We start from the raw sequence: 22,981 nt of genomic DNA, 5'->3' as shown, positions 1-22,981 counted from the left end.
TAGAATGAGCGCTTTCCACCTCAAGCCCTCCTTATGTCATACCTTCATAAGGACATAAAAGTTTCAGATGCTAGTCATGATGAGATTAAAGGGCATGCATTACTCTATCAGTTATTAATAACTGGAAATGGAATCACGATGATAGTCTCTTTCATTCCTTTTAAAGTGATAATTCCCTTTCTCCTTTGGCCTGTAAACTGGGCTTCAACAGTAAACATGTTGGTTGCTAAAATAAATGATTATATATGTGTGTTAGAAGAGAACTGTGTTTCCACCCTATGGAAATATGAAATGTACTACCTCTCCTCTATTGTAAAAATAAACATCTTCAATCAAGCAGATGAGTTTTACTCTGCTTTGAATTTTTTCTCTTTCCTTAATTTTATATACATATATATATATTTTCTCTTGAAGGAATGATTTAAACAATTCTACTGGATTACAATAGTTATGTTAGCAATCAAACATAGGTAGGTAGACTCCAGTCCTTGGTACTTGGTTTAAGTGTTACCAGGCTCCCACGAAGCAAGGAACCTCACAAGAAGCCGTGTCACATTGTTGAGGAAGTTTGTGTCCAGGGCTCAGCCCTGCCCCAGGGTTTATCCTCCGTGTCTGGCTCCCCGTGGACCAGCTGGTCTGACCCCAACCCCGCAGGACCCACCCCCTCCCTTCCCACACACCCGCCTCTTCCCTCCTTCCTCCCTCCCCACCATCACAGAACACGCAGACAGACTTCATTTCACAAGTGGTTGATTTTATTCTCATCGCCACGGTGTACCCGGTTAGTGAAAAATTCCTCGTCCACACGCTTGGCCATGTCCGGCAGCCAGACCTCTGGCGACTTCGCAGATAGCTCTGAGGTCGCTGGCCTCACTCCAAGGTTACTTACTGGCTGCTGAGGGTGACACTTGAGGTGGTGGAGCTCTCCCCGCTCTCTGGGGCCTGCTCTGGCTCATTTTGACCGAGTCCCTCTGCAAGCTGGTGACAAGGGTCGAACGGTGTCGGTCCTCTCCCCTCCTTGGGTTTCATTGAAGGAGGAGTCACTTTTGGAGAAGCTTTTCTCTTCAAAGTCCCTCGAAGGGGTCCTTTCGTCTTCCTGGGCACCTGCAAGGACAACAGGGAGATCACAGAAGGGCACTGGTTTGGGGGAAGAGGGTGGAGGTGGGGTGGGAGCATGGGAAGGGGTGTGGGCTGAGGGGGGTTTGTGCCGGGCGAGGGCAGGGGGGGAGGCTGGGGGGCAGGACTCGAGGGGAAGGCGGGGAGGAGCTTGGGTGGGTCGCTCACCTTCAAGCTGCCTCTGGACCTGTGCTGACGAGGGGCCTTCCTCTTCTTCCCCCTTTTCCCTGCTTTCACATTTGTAGTTGGTTGTTTAGTGACGGTGCTGGAGGCTTCTGGTTTTCTGGTCATCTTCACCGTGTCACGGCTTCCCAGAGGTCTACCCAGGCCACCTGACCTCCCTATATATACCCTCCAAGGGATATGGCCAGGCCACGCCCCTGAGCTTTGTTTGGTCACCGAGCCACTCTCGAGCCAATGGGAGCCCTGGGGGGAGGGGCTTTGACATCACAAGGCACCAGCCTGACATCAGGGTGAGGGAGGGGGATGCTGCGGAGAAAAGGAGGATTTCCTTAGCAACCCTAAAGCGCTTTCCCACACTGACCTGCCACCCCTCCTCATTTCTTCATTTTCAGTTTTGGTGGGTCCCATGGCACAGATCATGTGTCTCTTCCCCACGTTTTACGTGGACTTCCCATACAGTGGTACATTCTGTTCTCTCCCACCTTCCACCATTACTTAGTTTTTGTATCTCCTGCCTAAAATCTCCCCATGCTAACCTGGCCCTCTTTAAGACTTACATGGAGATGTGCACCGTCCCTTCCTCCTACAAATTCCTCTCATGTACTTTGAAGACCATTCACTTCTTGGCTGTTTCATTTCACCTCTCGTTCTCAGTGTCTGCTTACGTTGCCTCGGTTTTCTGTTTTCATGCTTGAAATTACTGACTTCAGGCTGTCAACATCAGCTGGGTGTCTGCCGCAAGCTGGCTTCTCCAGAGAAGGAGAAAGAGAAGCAACAGCATACGTGTGTGTGTCTGTGTGTGTGTGTAATTGTATATAGCTTATAGGTCTATTTTGTATTGTATAGCATTTGTATATGAATATTGTATATATGTAATCTGATTTAAATTAAGGAATTGGCTCACACATTGCTGGAGGTGCCAAGATAAAATATGCCAAGCAGGCTGTGAGGCTGGAAATTCAGGAAAGACTTGATGTTGCATTCTTGAATTTCAAATATATATGGCAGCCCAGCAGTTCCAGTAGCTAGAAACTGAAATGGGTACTCCTGAGTTAGAGATGTGTAGAGTAGGCTCACATCAAAACAGACACGTGGAAGAATTGAAGAGACATAAACCCAAGCATATACAATTAACTGGTTTCTGACAAGCCCAGCAAGAATAGACAACGGGAAAAGAATAGCGTGTTCAATAAATTGTGTGTGGGAGACTGAATATCCACATGCGAAAGGATGAAACTGGGTCCTTATCATAGCCCAGCTCTGCTGGACGGATGCAGCCCTTGCCTCCAACATTTCTGATAGGCAGGAGAAGGTTTGCTGTGACTGTAACCCCCAAAGGCTTGTAGAAGTGCCTTGGTGAAATTGTCTCAGACCCTGGCCTCATTTCCCATGACCTGCACCTAAATGGTCCCACGAATAGGTCTGCTTTGCAGCTCTTCATGGCAAGGAGCCCAACAATTTCACCAAGATGACATTTCTCCATGAAACCTTTCCAGAATAGTATCCTTCATTTAAAGTGTTTCTCCTTTTTATTTCAATGCTGGAAAGGATCCAGGAACTGATAAATGTGGGTAATGTGTTTATCATAATTTCTGCCTGTCAGAGAAGGTACTTTAGGCAGAGTCTCCTGTGGCATAGGTAATAACTATGCTATGTAAAACATTTCACCTGAGACATTTCTTTTCCACGAAACACTAGTTTATGTAGCATTATTTAAAAATCTTGATATAACTCACAGGGACAATGTACAGAAGATGTTACACGGATTCAGAGGTATGTTTTGGGGGCTATTTGTAGTTAAAGAAAATTGCTTTCAACCGTGCAATTTTTAGAAAAGGAAATGTTAATTACTAGACTGTTAAATGCCTCCTTCTCACATATCAGATTTAGCATAAGTACTTATTGTGATCTGCCTGATAGATTTCCTTTCTGACCTTTTTAACTGTTGTTGGGGAAAGTGAGAATACTTCTAACAATGGTGAGGTAAGAGTGCTCCTTTTGTTTTGTCCACAGGGAAATTTAATCGATTGTGACATACTAGAGGAAATTGGTTGAGACACATCTCTCCTTCTTTTAGTGTGCACAGATTAAATGATATATCAGTTTTTTAATATCAGTTTTTCATGCTCTTAATTTAGCTATTCTGCTTTGCAGCTTTCTGATGTTGTTTTCTTTGGAGTAGCAGTAAAAATTGAATTTTTATTGTTAGTTTTATGAGTAAACTATGTAGGGGAAAACTTAAGACAACTTTTCTAGCTAGTGTGTAATTGGATCAAAAAACTCATAAATTTTATATTGGCACGTTAAATGCTAGCTGCACTAACTGTATTGTGGGACCATACTCTTTAAAAAGCCTTACTGATTTCCTGGCACTTCTATAGAGACCATATTCTTATAAAAGAGTCCTATTCAATTTTTGGCTCTTCTACAGAGATAATTTGTATAAGCAGTATATTTTGAAAGCTTTGTTCTACGTGGTGGTTTCAAAGTGCTGGTTTTGTGAGCAGTCTAATAAATTGATTGTTATAGATGATCCTGTAGGTATAAAATACTTGTATTATGGTACAGATCCTTTATGAGTACTTGAAATCTAACAATTGATGGTACATCCCTGATGTTAAATCATATGTTTAGTGAGACATTACTTATAGTAGTAAGACTTTATTAAACATGACACATATGGATAAACATGTTATATAAAAAGCTCCCAGAAAATATTTCAAAAGTGTTCTTGAGTTTGTTTATCTACTTAAACTAATATTTTTACACCCATGGACGTTGTCTCTTTTAGTAAAATACAGTTAAAAGCATCACTCCCCTAGAATGTTTAAAAAGAATTTTCTTCTTGTATATTAAATAATTTCTATCCTTTTCATGGTATTGTTAAATAAAATACTTTTGTGTATTTTATGTAATGAGCTGTGACAATATTCCATCTAAACTTGTCCTTTGAATTGGGGGATATTTTATAAATGTGAAAATTAAAATTTGTGTTTGAGACCTTTTATACACATTTTAAAGATACAAACTATTTTGATTATTGGATTTTTTTATCATCTGTAAATTAAAAGTGATCTGCAGGCCGGGCGCGGTGGCTCACGCCTGTAATCCTAGCACTCTGGGAGGCCGAGGTGGGCGGATCGTTTGAGCTCAGGAGTTCGAGACCAGCCTGAGCAAGAGCGAGACCCCATCTCTACTAAAAAGAGAAAGAAATTATATATCGACAGCTAAAAATATATATAGAAAAAATTAGCCGGGCATGGTGGTGCATGCCTGTAGTCCCAGCTACTCGGGAGGCTGAGACAGGAGGATCCCTTGAGCTCAGGAGTTTGAGGTTGCTGTGAGCTAGGCTGACGCCACGGCACTCACTCTAGCCTGGGCAATAGAGAGAGACTCTGTCTCAAAAAAAAAAAAAAAAAGTGATCTGCAGTCAGAACAACTAGAATTGGAATACTAATACCGAAGGTTTTCACAGAAAATAAGTGAGCAAGTCTTCTTTTTTGAAATGATACTTATATTATAAATTTTAAATCTTTCTAATATTTTTGAAGCAAAATTTCCCATATTGTTTTGAATATAAGGGAACAAAATACTTTTCAATATTGGCTTTTAATGACTATTTATTTTCTATGTAGCTGACATTAAACAGGCTCTTCCTGCAAAGAGAAAAATGTTTGTAAGGAACACAAATGCTTCCATCAACACCACTGATGAAAACGAGCATGTTTGCAAAACACAGCAAGAGCAGGGGTAAGGTTGTTTACTTCTTTGAACCATGATATTTGTGTCATTCTTAGTATTCATTGGTGCAGATAATTTTAGACAAACACTATCTTGTATTTGTTAGAGTCTCCAGTGAACAATATATTTCACGTGATTTTTCTCTAAGCAGGTAAGTTTCTTTAGTTCTATAAACTCAGTTTAATCAAATTGAAATATATTAGCTAGAAGCCAATGAAGGTGATCTATTTTCCCCTTTCATATAACAATAGGGTTTTCCTGTAAAACTAATTTAATATACATTTGTAGGAATATGCTTGTTGAGCATAAGGTGACACTCTTAAACATTTACTCTTGTGATAGTTAACAATAATCAGTTACATAGAAAAGGGTAATATCGTAACTACATTACATATTTTAGTTGTGTTCACTATTCTGTTTACAAAATCATTGTTGTGCCAAAGTGAGGAAATATCAAATGAAATATTCCTGTTTGGAAGTCATGTAGGATGAATGGATATGATGTCCTCATTGAATCTACCTAGCGTGTCAAAGTCACATGTTATTCAATGAGAGGAAATGGAAAGTAAACCACTTTTAGATAAAAGAATATTTCTGGAAAATTTTTAGTACAGTACATCTTCCTTTGTTTTCAAGAGGTAAAGAATGTAAGATAACTTCTCTGGTAGTCAGTCAGGAAGAAATACTTTTAGAATGAAAGTAAATTATTTGACCTTTTCCCCATGAGAAAATGTCAGCTGCTGATACTCCCCTCTCATGTTGTGATATAAGTTATGCCAATTCAATTGTTTTGACTATGTTTATTTTTTCCATACTATTATGAAGTATGACTGTGCTCTTTATTACGCATTGCAGGCAGAGTCTTCATTAGAAATATTCTCAGAAATTTCTGACTTTGTATCAAGAGTGGGATATAGATGCACAGAAAGCTGAAGAACAAAAAGAAGAAAAGCTGTTGGTATCAGGCTTTGCTTTCTAATTAATCAATCTCTTTTTTTTTTTTTTTTTTTTGAGACAGAGTGTCTCTCTGTTGCCCAGGCTAGAGTGAGTGCCGTGGCATCAGCCTAGCTCACAGCAACCTCAAACTCCTGAGCTCAAGGGATCCTCCTGTCTCAGCCTCCCGAGTAGCTGGGACTACAGGCATGCACCACCATGCCCGGCTAATTTTTTCTATATATATTTTTAGCTGTCCATATAATTTCTTTCTATTTTTAGTAGAGATGGGGTCTCGCTCTTGCTCAGGCTGGTCTCGAACTCCTGAGCTCAAACGATCCGCCCACCTCGGCCTCCCAGAGTGCAAGGATTACAGGCGTGAGCCACCGCGCCCGGCCCTAATTAATCAATCTCTTGTCTCAGACTGTCAGGGACGAATCATTCGTGCAAAAGTTCCAGGAGACAAGGTAGAGTCCACGAGTACTGATGGACAACGTGGGTGGGAGATGTGGCGACGGGAGCCTGGACATCCTCTTTGGATTGGGCCTGTCCCTTTAGAGAGACACTAAGGTCATCAGTTAGAGGTAGGGGCAGGAGAGGAGGTGTTGCCTTTGGGGCAGCGGAGAAGGCCTGGAATTGTGTCCTGAGAGTGGGCCTGTGAATGGACTAGGGGACTCTAATTGCCAGGTGGTATTAGAGGGTCCATGTTAGGTTAGGCTCATAGCGATCATGAATTGACAATGAGACCAGTCAGGTTGGTTGAGTCAGAGCTGCTGTGCAATTGGGTTTTTCTGGGCTGGGGTCTAGCTAAGCACGTTGGCCAAGGGAGAGGGGTGCAGGGTGTAGAAGCAAGGACAAAGGTATGATGACTGACCATGGAATTGAAGCTGGAATTGGGGAAAGTGAGGATGCGGGGGTGGGGTGTTGGACACTGAAAAGCATTCCATTCAATGGATGTTAGGTCCTATAGACCAGCAGTCCCCATCATTTTTGGCACCAGGGACCAGTTTCATGGAAGACAATTTTTCCATGGAGTGGGGGTGGGGGGAGTGGTAAGATACTCAATTGCCACTCTAAAGCCTGCCACCAGATGCAGCTTAATTGTTACTTGCCACTCACTGATAGGGTTTTGATATGAATCTGCAAGCAATTGATTTATTATGGTCTCTGTGCAGTCAAACCTCTCTGCTAATGACAATCTGTGTTTGCAGGTGCTCCCCAGTGCTAGCATCACTGCCTCAGCTCCACCTCAGATCATCAGGCATTAGATTCTCATAGAGAGCACACGGCCTAGATCCCTCGCACATGCAGTTTACAGTAGGGTTCGAGCACCTATGAGAATCCAAGGTCACTGCCGATCTGACAGGAGGCAGAGCTCAGGTGGTGATGCAAGTGATGGGGAGCAGCTGTAAATAAAGATGAAGCTTCACTCATCTCCTGCTGTGCCGCCTGGTTCCTAACAGGCCACAGATCAGTACCAGTTCATAGCCTGGGGGTTGGGGACCACAGCTATAGACTACTGAGCTGTAGTACTTAAGTGAGTGACCTACAAAGGCAGGAAGGTAGTGGCTGAATGTTGGGAAAAGTGGAGAAACATTATAGTGCAGTGGTCAAGGACCTGGACTCTGTATTCACACTATTTGGGATCTAGCTCTGGTTCCACCATTTTCGGCTGTGAAACATGAGCAAATTATTTGTGTGCCTCAGTTTCCTTTTGTCTGAGAGGGGACATATTAAGAGTACCCACTTCAGTGTTGTTCTGAGCATTAAAGAGTTCCTATAGGATAAGTTTATTCAAAATGTTCAGGACAGTATCTGCTATATGGTTCCTCCATATCATTGCTAGAATTAGTGCTATGTAGGTGTGGCACAATCTAGAGGATGACTACGTAAGCGAGTGGCAAGTAGAGGAGAGGACCAAGTTATTGCTGGAGAGTAGGTCAAGGAACAGAAAGGCAAACGTTATGGGAAGGTTCATCTGTGTGCATGTACAAATGACCAAGAATTAATACGTGTTTTGAATATTGGTAAGAAAGAATATTTCTGCCTTAATTTATGTTAGGTAGAATTCTTACATAGATCTTACCTGTTTGTGGAGACCAAATTATTGTAAAGGTCATCTGTGGGTTTTGAAATCCAGAATTAAGACATTTTAAATATTTGTAAGAAGGACAATTTCCTAATCAATGTCTGATGGAAACGATTATTATATTGTTTTAGCATATTAGCAGTGAACACAATCATTTAAAATTGGTCATACAAGTTGTTAAACAGACAATGTCAACAAGTATAGATTTAAAGACTATTCCATTAACTTTAATGTAGAATTATGTTTCCTTCTTATTAAAATTTACCTAATTTTTATCACTTTTTGTTTTATACTTGTAGAAGATATTTTGAGAGCAATGCAAGATTTTTCTACAAACTAGAATTGTTCAGAGGCAGAAAAAAAATATATAAAAATTTATATGAGAAATTCTTAAAATCCTGTTGTATTTGGTAACAAAATATGTTCTTATAAAATACCCTGCATATATAGAAGTAGAAGACAGTTGATTGGCAAATTTATGGAAAAAAACATTTTGGTTATACATTTTAACTTGTTAATTGGCTTAATTTTGAATTTCTTCTTCCAGATTTAATATAATTAGTAAGTGTATTTTTATTTTGAGGGTTCATGAATGGTTTTGTTGGGTTTACATAAAATAGGAAAAGGTAAATTGTGAAGTATGCATATAGTGTATAAAATTGATACTTCATTAACATAATATTGAAGATTTTATGTTCAACAACCAGTTTTTAGGAGATCAGCAACAAATATATAGTGAAAAGAATGATATCCATAAATCCTTTGTAGATATCTTTTATTTGTTTTGACAGATTTTTTTAAATAGGAATTAGGCAGGAGTAACGATTGGGTATCACTTTTATTTTATAATGAAATATACGAGTATTCAGGCCCCGAAATAACATAGAACAAAAGGGCATGCAGTGCTTAGCAGCAGTTGACTTTTAAAATGAAATAATGGATATCAAAGCTTCATGATCTTTTTAGGGAAACCTTCCTGTGTCCCAAAAGGGAGGACCCCCTTGATAACGATCACAAAGGACAGATAATTATGAGGCTCTCAGCTGTCATGGAGTATTGGTGAGACAATATGGAAACACCTTATAAATATTAAAGAGCAATCATTACTCTTTAATCATATACAGATACGTGTGAGTGTGTGTGTGTGTATGTTAGATTACGCCTCAGGAAACAGCACACATGGTAGGAAGACTAATCTCTATTTCCCTTGCCCATGTAGATTCCTCTGCTCCTCATTCCTTAAGAACTTTCTGCCTTTTCCTCATTCCCACCTTTGGCTTCCGGTGCCCACTGAATCTTTTTAGCCCCATGTCAGTTTTGCATAGGGCAAAGAGTGGCTCTCAACAAAAATGTCCGGAATTTATAAAAGAGAGGAGAAGCTCAAAACCACAGATAGTAATCAGTGGGAAGACCTAGACCACTTTTAACCTTGATTCCAAATTCTAGAATAATTGCAGCTGCAGCCTAGTGGATACGGACTGTCTGAGGCTCAATGGTAAACACTTCTCTGGTATTATTGATTTTAGTCTTCACATTACCCCTATAAAGTGGGTACCCTTATGTCTACATTTTCCAAGGGAAGCAGGGAGTGTTGGCAACTTTCTTACAATACTTACAGCTTATCGAGTCAGGATTAAAACTCAAATCTCCAAACATCAAACTGCACACGCCACCCTCATAAGGACTGTTGCTCCATGCTGGGGAAACAGAACTATACTGGATACTGTGGAAGGATGCAAAGGACATTTCCCAATATCCCCTGCACTAGCAACCAGATCCTACGCCGAGTGTGTTAAAGACAGGAGACATATTTCTTTGACTCTACTAACACACCCCGTTTTAGTCCGTTTTGTGCTGCTATAACAAAGTAACTGAGACTACATAGTTTCCAGGTAATAGTAATTGATGTTCTCACAGTTCTGGAGGCTGGGAGGTCCAAGAGGAAGGCACTGGCAGGTTCGGTTGTCTGGCAAGGGCTGCTCTCTGCTTCCAAGATGGCACCTGTGGCAGCAGCCTGTAGAGGGAATGAATGCCGTACCCTCACGTGGCAGAAGGCTGAAGGGCAACCTCAGTGAACACTGAGTAAAGCTTCTTTTATAATACAAGGGGCTTAATCCCATTCATGAGGGAGTAGCTCTCATGGCCAAAGCACCTCTTAAAGGCCCCACCTCCTACCATCATCACATTGCCCGTTAAGTTTCAACACCTGGGTTTTGGAGAAGAACACGCATAACTAAGCATGGACTGGCTTGCTTCAGGTTTGCCCTCAGCACTGAAGAAATCCTAAGTAAGCACAAGGTAATTCGATTCCATTAATACAGGAAAGACTTTTATGGGAACTGTGAGTCTTTAGCCAATTCCTAGAGAAATAAAGGACATTTATTGGCTGAACGGAGGAATTGTGCTGGGGATTAAGTAGAGGAAGGGCCTTTGGGATGGCGGGCAGACACAGGTCCGGGGAAGTGCTTTATGAGCTTACAATAGGAAGAGGAACAGAGCTCAGGATCCTTTGGGGGGAGTAGTAGGAAAGGTGCTAGATTCACAAACTGACAGATAATTGTATCTAGACCGAGAACTTGAGAAGTAATCCAAAGTTAAAGTAATAGCGCCAAAAAGTGGAGAGGAAAGTGTGAATTCAGTGTTCTTTCAATAAGGATTCATACATGATGAATTAATTCACTCAACAAATATTTGTTGAGAACCTTCCATGGTCAGGCATTACCCTAGGTGATAATAAAAGAATAATAATGTCTGTCCTTATTGGGCAATATCTAATCCTGGCAACGATTGTGTGAGATAGAAGGGGTTATCTTATTTTATCCTCACTTTACAAAAGATGACACTGAGGACCAGCCAGCTTAAGTAATCGGTTCCGGATGACCTAGTATTTGAGCAGGAGTTTGAGTTTGTGTGACTCCAAAGCCCACACATTGCCCAGTACACTGTGCGGCCTACATAAGAGGGAAGCCGTGAGAGGTTGTGTGAGGCTTTGAATATAGAGAATGAGAAAATTAGGTGGTTTTTTTTTATTGTGGTCGACAACACATTACATGAAATGCACGCTGTTAAAAATTTTCCGGTGTACTATACAGTATTGCTAGGTATATGCACATTGACTTACAGCAGACCTCTGGAACTTGCTCATCTTCTGTGGCTGAAACGCTATGTCCCTTGTTCCTTGCTTTCCCATTTTCCCCTCCCCCAGCCCCTGGCAGTCCCCATTCTACTTTCTGCTTGTATGAATTTGACTATTTTAATACCTCATTAAAGTGGAAGCGTGCAGTATGTCTCCTTCTGGACCTGATACCAGTTTGTTTCACCTAGCACGATATTCTCTAATCCAGCCACGATGTAGGAGTGTTTTTTGACAGTACAAAACTTGAGAGGTTCTTGAAACTTGTGAAACGTACACATTGCAGAGACGAATATAATGGGCCCCATATTTTGATCACCTGGCTCCAACAACTGTCGAAAGGCAGCTCATTCTGTTTTATGTATTGCCTTCTCCAAATCTGATGTGGTGCCCGGGCCGACTCGACTATTTGAAAGCAAATACATGACTTTTTAAGTCAATTTGGCTTGTGTGTGTTAGACAATGTGCCTCAAGTCATATCGTTTTCAATGTTATATTTTTTTCCTAATTACAAGAGTGATTCAAGATTGTGTAAAACATATTCCAACCTTATAGAGGCACGTGATGTAGAGAGTAACGGTCTCTGTCACCTCACTGATAACTTTTATCAGCAATTTAATCTATGCTATCAGTGGGTCCCTTTCCCCCCAGTCTGCACACTAATGTGCACCTCGCGACCACGTGAGGGAGCTTATGTTGCTCTCTAGCCTTGTTCCCTTAACCGTGCAGCCAGATGATGATTCCATCACAGGACTGACAGTCAGAATAAACTAAGCCCATAGGCATGTCTACACCTTCGGTGCTTCAGACAGCACTAGCAGTCCTCCCCACTCAAGAATCTCGTGCATAAACCCTTACCTGCCGGTTGTCCTTCCTCTTTACACCTGATGTCACTGAAATTCAGGGAGCTCCACGATCACTTTTGCAAAGTGTTAATTTTCGTGCATAAACCCTTACCTGCCGGTTGTCCTTCCTCTTTACACCTGATGTCACTGAAATTCAGGTAGCTCCACGATCCCTTTTGCAAAGTGTTAATTTTGAGGAGCAACAATGCAGCACTATATGGTAAAGGTAGGTATTGAAATTAATATTTCACTTAAGCCCGTTTCAAATAATTCAGAAAGACAATACTGCACTGTTGGTATTTTCAAAAACCCTTGCCCTGGATTTAATATTAAGTTTACCTTTTCCCCTTTTTTATTCATTTTATATGTTCATACCGTTGTGTGATTATACTCTTCATTTTCTTATCCCATAGATATTATTATGGCATTTCCCACAATGCACGATCATATCATTCCTTAGAAGTAAATGATCCCATTTTCCTCACAAACAATTAAACATATCAGTTGGTACCTTTTGCGGGTCAAAATATATCTGCTACGTTAGACATTTAAACAAACAAATGCCCACGACATTCTGCACTTGAGACTTGTAACTCAAGGTCAGGACAGAACACTGCTAATTTGCATATTTTGTAGACTACAGGGAGGCGGAGATTCTCACCTTGAGGAGTGTTTTTACTGTCTGCTTGGTTGGGGACCTTTCGGTATTTTGATAGAAGTTGGTTCTTAGGAGGTCACTGCCTTCAATTCAAGCTTAGCATAGTAGGAAATCTCAGGAAGACACAAACCATTCTGAGGTAAAAGGCCTGGCTCAGTGACTCCCAGCTGCATGGTCTTGGTGTCAGGAGGAAGACTGGGGAGACAGGAGCCCGACGCCTCCCATTTCTGCCGCACTGACCCTCAGGATGGTCCTGTGACGAAGGTAGTGTCATCATTGTGTTTTACAATGAAATGAGAACAAATCTGTTTTAAGGGACACAGACGTAGGAATTGAGGGTTCCAGATTGAGAAGCCTTACTACCTAATTGGTGTCAATGTGTTTTGGATGAGCAGCACTGAGAGGATCCTCATTCAACTGGGCAAAAATGCAACTGGCTGCCTGGTTCAACCTGACATCTCAGAGCATTTGCAGTCTGGGTGCAATAAAGGGGCTGTGTGCACAGATGCCAGGGCAGCCTTGATCTCCTCTCACTGCTTAGGCAGGGATGAAGGTGTTTTGCAGTTCAGACGGATAAGCTTTATTTAGATATCTGCACAAAACTAGTAACCTGGCCATTCAAATGTTGACGGATTTCGACACAGTAAATTTTGCATAGAAGAAATCTCATGGGTATTTGTTAGCTGGTCACCAGCGTAAAACATCAGGTGTATAAAAATTGGAGTCAAACCTCGGTGGCACTGTATCACCTTCGCGTAACCCTAGGCCCTGTGAGAGTTTGAAGAGCACAGCTCTGCTCTGGACTCTCCTTTAGGCCATGAGCTATAGCGTACCCTTCCTCAGGTCCCCAGTGTGTTGCGTGATACATGCAATGTGACAATGTGATGCGTTCTACTGTATCCCCTGGGTCCCCAGTGTCGTGTCACCTTCAATCCACGTAGGATTAAGGATCCTTCTGCCACGAAAGAGCTACAGGCCGTCACCAACCACTGTGTTTGCAAAGCCTTCTTGCCTTTACACCCCAATGTCTGAGTTTGTCTCTGCTAAAGTCTCACGCCATTGGTGGTAAGGCATTCTTTTAATTGAGGAGCCCTGGTGTCAAGAAAGGACTTAATCCCCCCACACGGGGCTGCCAACTCCTCATCCAATGGATGGTTTCCTCTGCGGTGCCATCACAGGATAAATGGTCAGCTGCCTGTGCTCCACGGACACTGTGAGACTGCGATGTGGGTGAAGGTTGTGTTCACGGACACTGACTCCTACGTATAGAGCAAGCATACACGATACATAATGAAATAATGAGAAAACTCAGAGACTAATTAACATGTACTACATCCATCTTCAGTAAAAGAAATGTTGACCAAAATACAAAATAGTGATGGTTTCTATTCCTCAAAGGTAAAAGAATATACTCGTGAGAATTAAGTGCACAGAAAACAGCCTGAAGTGTTTATTTCACGTCTATACCTATTGGCAAAAGTTCTCAAATGAGGGACGTCTTAGGACTTTGACATCATACTGAAGACATATATTCCAACACATACTTTATTTTATTTTTTTATTTCATCTTATTATGGGGGATACAGAATTTCAGGTTACATACATTGCCCATGTACCGCCTGTCCCCCCAAGTCAAAGCTCCAGGCATGTCCCTTCCCCAGAAAGTGTGCATTGCACTCATCATGTAGGTATATACCCATCCCCCCTCACATCCCCCCCTTTCTCCGAGTGAGCACATTCAAGCACCAACACATACTTTAGATTAAGGGGAAAATCTTTTACAAAAGTCAGGAAGTAAATTGACCCAGAGTATTAAATATTTATTCACGGTGGAGGCCTCACTTCTTCCTATATAAGATACCAGAGTTTGGAAAATAGAATAGGAGTGCACTTGTTTTTAAAAATTTGGAAAAAAGTTAAACGAAGTGAAGAATGCGTTCAGGGGCCAGAATAACAATTGTCCACATGCAGAAACTCGGGAGAAAGTCACTCCTCTTCTCTAAGTGGGAGTGGATTTTTCAACGGCATGAAAGCATTTTGAGTAACTCAGCAACAGATCGAGTTTCACTGACTTATACACATCAAATTCGGAAACAACTTCGGGTTCATTAAATGCAAGACGTACAATTGAAGATTTTGTGTTTCATGGATAAAACCATCAATCACATAAAAGAAAAAGGGAGAGAATTAATTTTTCTCATATTTACATGCATATAAAATCAACTTCGCATACGCCAACTGAACATCACACTTTTAAAAATATTCTGTCTCAACAGAAAGGTATACAATATTGAACCATAGGTCACTAGGTATATATACATTAATTAAATACTTTTGCTCATGCTAAGGGCAGGTGTGATTTATCAATAAGAGTGGACACAAATAAATTAAATGAAATTTTGAATTTTTTTGTGAAAGTGACATTTTTCACAAATCTATGTCTCACAAGTGATATTTATATATCTTAGTCTTGGTCTTAATGATTTTTGGCAGTGTAACATCTTCTGGGGCACAAACTTGTATTGCTTTTATTAAGTCCTGTAAATCTGCAGAACATATTTCCTCTGGAGTTTTATGGTATTAGAATCAGTTTTGTAACTTACTAATTTTGCACAAAAGGGTGTACATAGATTTTATCTTCTTTAACTTTTTTCTTAAGGAAGACCAGTGTAACCTTCCATACCTGTGATTTCTGCCATTTGAGACTGACACAGATCCACTGAGGCCAAACGTAAAGTTGAATCATCTTTATTGCTAAAAGTTAGTTGACAGTGCTAGGGAAACAAAGTCCCCAATACTATCAAGGGGCTGAAAGCCTGAAGCATACAACTTTGGAACGTCTGCTACTCATAGAACTCTTTAGCTTTTATTTGAGTTTTAACAGAAAGGGGGTCTGGCGCTGAACAAACACATGAACAAAGAACATATAATAATTGAAACTAGACTTTTTAGGCCACAATAGCTTCATGTAGCTCATTTTAAAACCGTATCCTATCACACAGGTTCAGCTTCGAACTTCGAAGTGTCATCAGAATAACAGGGACAGTATAATCATCTGAACACTGGCCACCTCTTCCCGCTGCTGTTACAGGAAGAGATATTAATCATTTCTTTCATCTTTGTGTATTATGAAAAATTCAGCCAATACAATACCTTAGTGCTTAATCAATCCTTAGTTTTGAGTTTCAAATACACAATACTTACATTTTGCATCATCAGTTTTGTTGGCAACGCGCCGAATTCTTTTCCAAGTTCACTTCATTCACCAGTAAGATTTCCATGATCCTCCTCCAGGTCCTGGACACTCTAAAACAACAAGCCTAGTTCACTTCTAAACCACCACGTTTCATTACGTTATAAATACGTACAGACACATTTCAAAAGAAGTACAGTTTAAACTTCAAATGATGGTCATTATTTATTCCAAATAAAAAACATACTGAGTATTGCATGAACACCAAAATACCCACTGCATAAACATAGAAATGTGTGACTTGAGCAAAATATTATTATAATAGGAAGTACAACGCTAACACCCCTTACATGAAGTAATATGACAATGAACTTTGGAAGCCAAGGTGGAGCAAAGAACAGAAAAAGAGCTAAGTTCCCCTCGATCAGTGCCATAATCGTGAAATCCCTGAGTAAGTTTCCAAACCACCAGGTATTAAAACATTTATCATCCCTAATGGTAAACAAAACATGATTTCCTTAAAGGGAATATTCTGACCTGTAGAACGACCTCTTCAATTATTAAAAAAAAAAAATAAAAAAAATTTGTGATTTAAATCATTACCCTTCATTCCACAAACAGTGAAATAGTGCATCCTACGTAAAGCAAAGTGTGTCGAGTGCTGTGGAGGGATTAAAAGATAAATACACAATCTCTTCCATATTTGGGGGTCAGGAGCAAACACATAAATAGAAATCACATAAAAGTTGCATAATAGGAATGGAAGGTCAACTTGCTGGAACTATGCAGTAAAAAAGTGGAGGTTAATAGCTGCTTAGTAGGAAAAGGCATGAAATTTCGAAGGGGGAAGAAAAACGAGTCATAGCTATTGTGCAGGAAGAGCACAGGAAAGCACGGGGTGATGCTGAGCTGCGTCAGAGAGTGATGTCTCCCTGGGGGACGAAAGAAAGGACACAGCCAACGGAGTTTCAAAAGGGGTCATCTAACGGAGGGCGGAGGGACTGGTCTGTGAATGTCTAAGAATTCAGGAGGGGAAGCTACTGGCAGGCTGGGAAGAGTCAAGGGTTATATGTTAGGAAGATAAACTAAAAATGGAGCTATCCTATGGCCCAGCCATCCCACTGCTAGTCATGGATCCAAAGAAAGGAAATCAGTCTGTGGAAAAGATCCCTGCACTCCCACACTGACTGCAGCACTAGTCACAATAGCCAGGACTTGGGATCAACCGAAGTGTCCATCAACTGATGAATGGATAAAGGAAATGTGGTACACACACAATGGAGTATTATTCAGCCATAAAAAAATGAAATCCTGCCATTTGCAGCCACAAGGATGGAACTGGAGGACATTATGTTAAGTGAAATAAGCCAAGCAGTGAAAGACAGGCTTCCCGTGTTCTGACTCCCATGTGGGAGCTAAACATTAAAACCATTGCTCTCACGGTGCTAGAGAGTAGAATGGTAGGACTACAGGCTGGGAAGGGTAGCAGAGAGCGGGGATACAGTGGGAATGGCTAACGGGTGCAAATATATAGCCAGACAGAATGCACAAGATCTAGCATAAGACAGCACAACAGGGCGACTACAGTCAACCAGTTATCGTATACTGTAAATTAACTAGAAGGGTGAAATTGGAATGCTCCTAACACAGAGAAACGAGAAATGCTTGAGGTGACGGGTAGCCCAGTCACCCAGATTTGATGAGTCCACACTCCATGCCTCTGTGAAGACATCACATGTACCTCGTAAATATAGACAACTATTAGGTACCCATAAAAAAATTAAAAGCAATTTGTCATCACATCAGTAATACTGCAGTACTGCAATACTACTGCAATACTGCAATAGTGCAAGCAAATATACCATGAACTACTCAGGAAATCAATTTGAAATAAAAGAAATACTCATTCCTTACAATTCTGTCCTTGCTCTTTGAGAAACATTGGCAGTAGACAGACAATGCAGTCACATGTAGCAGTGACCTACTCCTCCCGTGTTCATCTATATTTACTCTGCTACAAAACTCACTGTGGAACAAAGAGCCATGAAGACTCTTAGTAAACTATTAGAATTCTAGAAGAAAACGTAGGAAAGACTCTTACAGACATTGGCCTAGGCAAAGAATTTATGAAGAAGACCCCTAAGGCAATCACAGCAACAACAAAAATAAATAAACGGGACCTGATCAAATTAAAAAGCTTCTGCACAGCCAAAGAAACAGTCTCGAGAGTAAACAGACAACCTGCAGAATGGGAAAAAATTGTCATATACTACACATCAGATAAAGGACTGATAACAAGAATCTATTTAGAATTCAGGAAAATCAGTAAGGGAAAATCAGTAAGAGAAAATCGAACAACCCTATCAAAAAGTGGGCAAAGGACATGAATAGAAATTTTTCAAAAGAAGATATAAAAATGACTAACAAACATATGAAAAAGTGTTCAGCATCTCTAATCATCAGGGAAATGCAAATCAAAACCACAATGAGATATCACCTAACTCCAGTGAGAATGGCCTTTATCAAAAAGTCCCAAAACAATACATGTTGGCATGGATGCGGAGAGACAGGAACACTCATACACTGCTGGTGAGACTGTAAACTAGTGCAACCCCTGTTGAAAGCAATGTGGAGATACCTTAAACAGATTCAAGTAGACCTACCATTCGATCCAGCAATCCCATTATTGGGCATCTACCCAGAAGAATAAAAGTCATTCTATAAAAAAGACACCTGCACCCGAATGTTTACAGCAGCACAATTCGCAATTGCAAAGATGTGGAAACAACCCAAATGCCCATCGATTCATGAATGGATTAGCAAAATGTGGTATATCTATACCATGGAATATTACTCAGCTATCAGAAATAATGGTGATATGGCATCTCTTTGTTTGTCTTGGAGAGAGTTGGAACCCATTCTATTAAGTGAAGTATCCCAAGAATGGAAAAATAAGCACCACATGTACTCACCAGCAAACTGGTTTCCCTGAGTGCACATTTGGGAATAACACCAATTGGGTATCGGACAGAGGTGGGGGCTGGGGGGGAAGGGATGGGTGTATACCTACTTGATGAGTGTGATGCGCACTGCCTGGGGAATGGACACGCTTGAAGTTCTGACTGGGGGGACGGGGGTGGGGGAAGGGGATGGGTGCACACCTACATGATGAGTGAGATGTGCACTGTCTGGTGAATGGACACATTTGAAGCTCAGACTCAGGGGGATTGGGAGGCATGGGCAATATATATAACCTGAACTTTTGTACCCCCATAATGAGCTGAAATAAAAATAAATAAATATAAAATAAACAATCTGTAGACAGAAGTGGAATTGTTGACATTTCCAGAGAAACTATAGCCACATTACCTAGGCAGGATTTTAGGTAAGAAATATAAACAGCAGGTAATGCTGAAGGGTGGGAGAGAACAGAGTGAACCACCGAATGGGGTGGCCACGAAAAAGAGCTTGTGGGAGACACCTTCTCCCTGCCATGTGACCCACCAGAATTTAACAGGGGAGATGAGGAGGGTGGCAGATGTGTTAGCAAGGATCTTTATGGGTGCTAAAGGAATCTTCCCTTTCTGCAACCAGAGTATATAGGCCTTCCAGCATCCCCCCATCCGCATGCAGGTGTCAGGATGGTGCATTGTGATGTCTAAGGTCCCCCAGGGCTCCCATTGGCTGGGGAGTGGCTCAGTGACCAAACAAAGCTCAGGGGGCGTGGCCGGGCCCTGCTGAGACGTTCCCTTCTCACTGGCCTTCTCAGGCGGGATGCCAGTGGATGGAGAATTAGAGGCTGAACTGCCTATCGGTCACCGCCCGCTCCGTTGTGTGCCTCTCCACCCTGCAAAGCCCCTGGGCCCTGCCACACTGACATCAGTGTGTCTCCTTGCCAGGGTCTTATGTGCGCCTGATACTCAAGTTCCAGGTCCAGAGGGAAGTCAGCAGCTACCTTGGGCAGGTCTACTGGCCTACGGTCCTCACCACTATTCTCTCCTGGATATCGTTTTGGATGAACTATGATTCCTCTGCAGCCAGGGTGACAATTGGTAGGTCCTGTCTCCATCCCAGGGAGGAGCGTGGGTTGTCTTCCTCGGAATAAAAAAGGCGAGTGTAAGGGAGTGGTTCCTGGCGCAGCGTGTGACTGCATAGGCAAGGAAGCAAGGGCTTTTCCGGCAGGCGTATGTGTAGGTGCTCGGCCAAGCCCCGGTGGAGAGACTGACATTGGAGACGGGTGTGAAAAACACACTAGACTTGCAATCCTGGTATGTTGTGCCCAAAGTACCAGAATTCATAGTTTGTTGAGTCCATAACTCAATGGACAAGTCACACATTTAGAACAGAAATACAACACAATAAACATTGATTTAATCCAGGCATCATAACGCATTACCAGGCAACAGGGCTTCAAGAGGAGCTGCCCTGAAGGAGCCTCTAATGGGCCCCAGATCCAGGCCTGCTTTCTCTGTCACCGTCTTTGGGGCAGACTCCTAGGCCTCCTTCTTCAGGAGATCATTCGGGACTAAACCTTTGCACTTGTGTAATAGTTTAGGGCTCACAAAATTTTCCCAGGGACTAAAGGAAGACAAAAGGGGAAGGGGCAAGCACAGGGCAAGGGGGATCCACAGGTGTTAATCACGGAGAAGCAGCCTTGGCTGGGGTTTTGGCACTTGACCGTAAGAGCGATGGGATGTCGTGGACTGCTGAGGCAGAGGCTGGGCTTCAAGATGGGGGAGGAGGAACAAAGCCAGCACTTCAGCAAAGGCGCTCCCCGGCCCAGAGAGGGGAAGGCTTTTGATGAGGGCCCTCCTCACTCCAGAGATGGCCAGGGGCCCAGTGGCTTGCCAGGAAGCTCAGCCACCAGAGGAGACTGAGCCGGTGCCGTTCTGTTTGTAGGTCTCACTTCGATGCTCATCCTGACCACCATCCACTCTCATCTGCGGGATAAGCTCCCCCACATTTCCTACGTCAAGGCCATCGACATCTATATCCTCGTGTGCTTGTTCTTCGTGTTCCTGTCCCTGCTGGAGTATGTCTACATCAACTATCTTTTCTACAGCCGGGGACCTCAGCGCCCCCATAGGTGACGCAGGAGGCCACGAAGAGTCATTGCCCACTACCGGTACTAGGAAGTGGTGGTGGGGAACGTGCAGGTTTGACTTTTTGACTGACAATCAGCTTTCCCTGAGCACCTCTGGAGCCCCGGCTTAGCGCTTTTGACCCTTCCGCATTTCTTAGTTCCTTTAATCTTCACACGCACAGACACACAGCACACGTGTGTGCGCACACACACACACACACACACACATGAACAGGTAACGAGGAAGTAGGACTCTTTATCATCACTCCTTGACACATGATCATTGTCCAAGGTCACAAAGCAAGTACACGGCAAGGCTGAATTTCTGCAGACCTTTGGACAAAATCTAGTCCACTTTGCACGCGTCCAGGGCAGGCACTGAAGCTGGAAGGGAAGATGGGCAGAGGGAGGCTGAAAGGAAGACAGATGCCAGAGAGGCTGGCCTGCCTACCCTGCCTTCTTTGGCACTTCTGACTCCCAAGGCAGTGCTGAGGCTCTTGCTGTGGGCGGTACGTTAATGTCCAACAACGTCCCTCCTCCTTCGCAGAGAGCCCAGCCCTGCCTGCCTGAGCAGGCCTCCATCCACCACACAGCACTCCCGAGGGAGCAGCTGCCCCCAGGCAGACATCGGCTTGGCAGCCGCCATGGCCTGCCCTTGCATGCTGACAGCCTCTTGGTCCTGTTCCTCAGCCCCCTGCACACCAGAGACCCCTAGAGGAGACGGCTCTGTCTGTCAAGAGATCGACAGTAACAATGCAAGTGCTGATGAGGAAAGACCCTCCCCTCTCCCTGCCCCCGTGCATAGCCACCTAGGCCACAGGAAACTGATGAGCCTATCCATTATCTCCTCAAAGGATGGCCTGATTATCGTGGAAGACGGAGTCAGCTCTCTTCCCAACACCCCGGCTCAGGCCCCCCTGGATAGCCCGGAAAGCCTCAGTTCTCTGATGTCCATCTCTGAACAGGCCCAGCTGGCCACCTCGGAAAGCCTCAGCCCACTCACTTCTCTCTCAGGCCAGGCCCCGCTGGCCACCGCAGAAAGCCTGAGCAATCTCCCCTCCACCTCAGTGCGGGCCCGCCTTGGCTACGGTGTTTGCTTTAACGCTTTCCAGAACAGTGACAGTGTCATTCCCACCGAAATCCGCAATCGTGCCAAGGCCCATGGCCGTGCTGAGACTCGTCACTCCAAAGACTCTGATGGGAGCTTGAGCTCAGACGAGAGCCACGGCCGTCACCCCAGTGGGCGGCCCGTGCTTCGCCGTGGCCAGGGCTGTGTGCAAGAAGCAAACCGTGAGCTGGAGGAGATCCACAGCTTACACGATGACGTCAATGTTGAGAGCAGCTGCCTTGGCCTTGAGGAGCAGCCCGAGTGTGATGCTGATAGTATCTGGAGCCTGGATGATGATGACCTCATGGCCAGTGGCCAAGACAAGGACAGTAGCTCAGAGTCTGAGGACAGTGCCCCCCCTGAGCCCTGGGTGCGCCTTCCCCGAAGAGTTCTCCTTCGATCTCTTCAACCCCGACTACGTCCCTAAGGTTGACAAGTGGTCCCGGTTCCTCTTCCCTCTGGCCTTTGGGTTGTTCAACATTGCTTACTGGGTGTACCACATCTATTAGGCCCCCAGTGGCCCCAGAGCGGCAGGGACACTGTGCTCTGCTCCTTTATGGTTTCTTTTGGTTTTATTTTTCCCTCTCTCCTTCATTCCTTTTATTTTGTGGCTTTCCGGGCAATCTGATCAGTTCCACACTTCTCTTTATAAACATGAGTTGCCGAGTGATTGGAAAGCGTGTATTCTGGCTGGAAAGGAAGGGACTGAGGAGGATCTGGAGGTAAAGAGCACATTGATTTCCTTTCCTGCTAGAAGGCGCTCACCTTTGCAAAGACTTCTCACGGCTAGTAAGCATGGAAAGGCCCCTGGGAATGTTTAGAGGACAGGGGGCAGCCAGGCTTGGGGACAGGGGAAGGATCTAAGCCTTGCTCACAAACGTTTCTGGGGGCTTTTCTGT

General features: G+C 43.2%; 1 pseudogene; it reads left to right on the top strand.

Annotated features, from left to right (window-relative positions):
- Positions 1-22,591, top strand: part of LOC138378825 (gamma-aminobutyric acid receptor subunit theta-like) — a 36,237-nt pseudogene extending 13,646 nt beyond the window's left edge.
- Positions 22,592-22,981: the final 390 nt, after the last annotated feature.

Source organism: Eulemur rufifrons, chromosome 30, assembly GCF_041146395.1.
Source record: "Eulemur rufifrons isolate Redbay chromosome 30, OSU_ERuf_1, whole genome shotgun sequence".
In the NCBI taxonomy this organism is placed as follows: Eukaryota; Metazoa; Chordata; class Mammalia; order Primates; family Lemuridae; genus Eulemur; species Eulemur rufifrons.
This window is presented reverse-complemented; position numbering and strand designations above follow the sequence as displayed.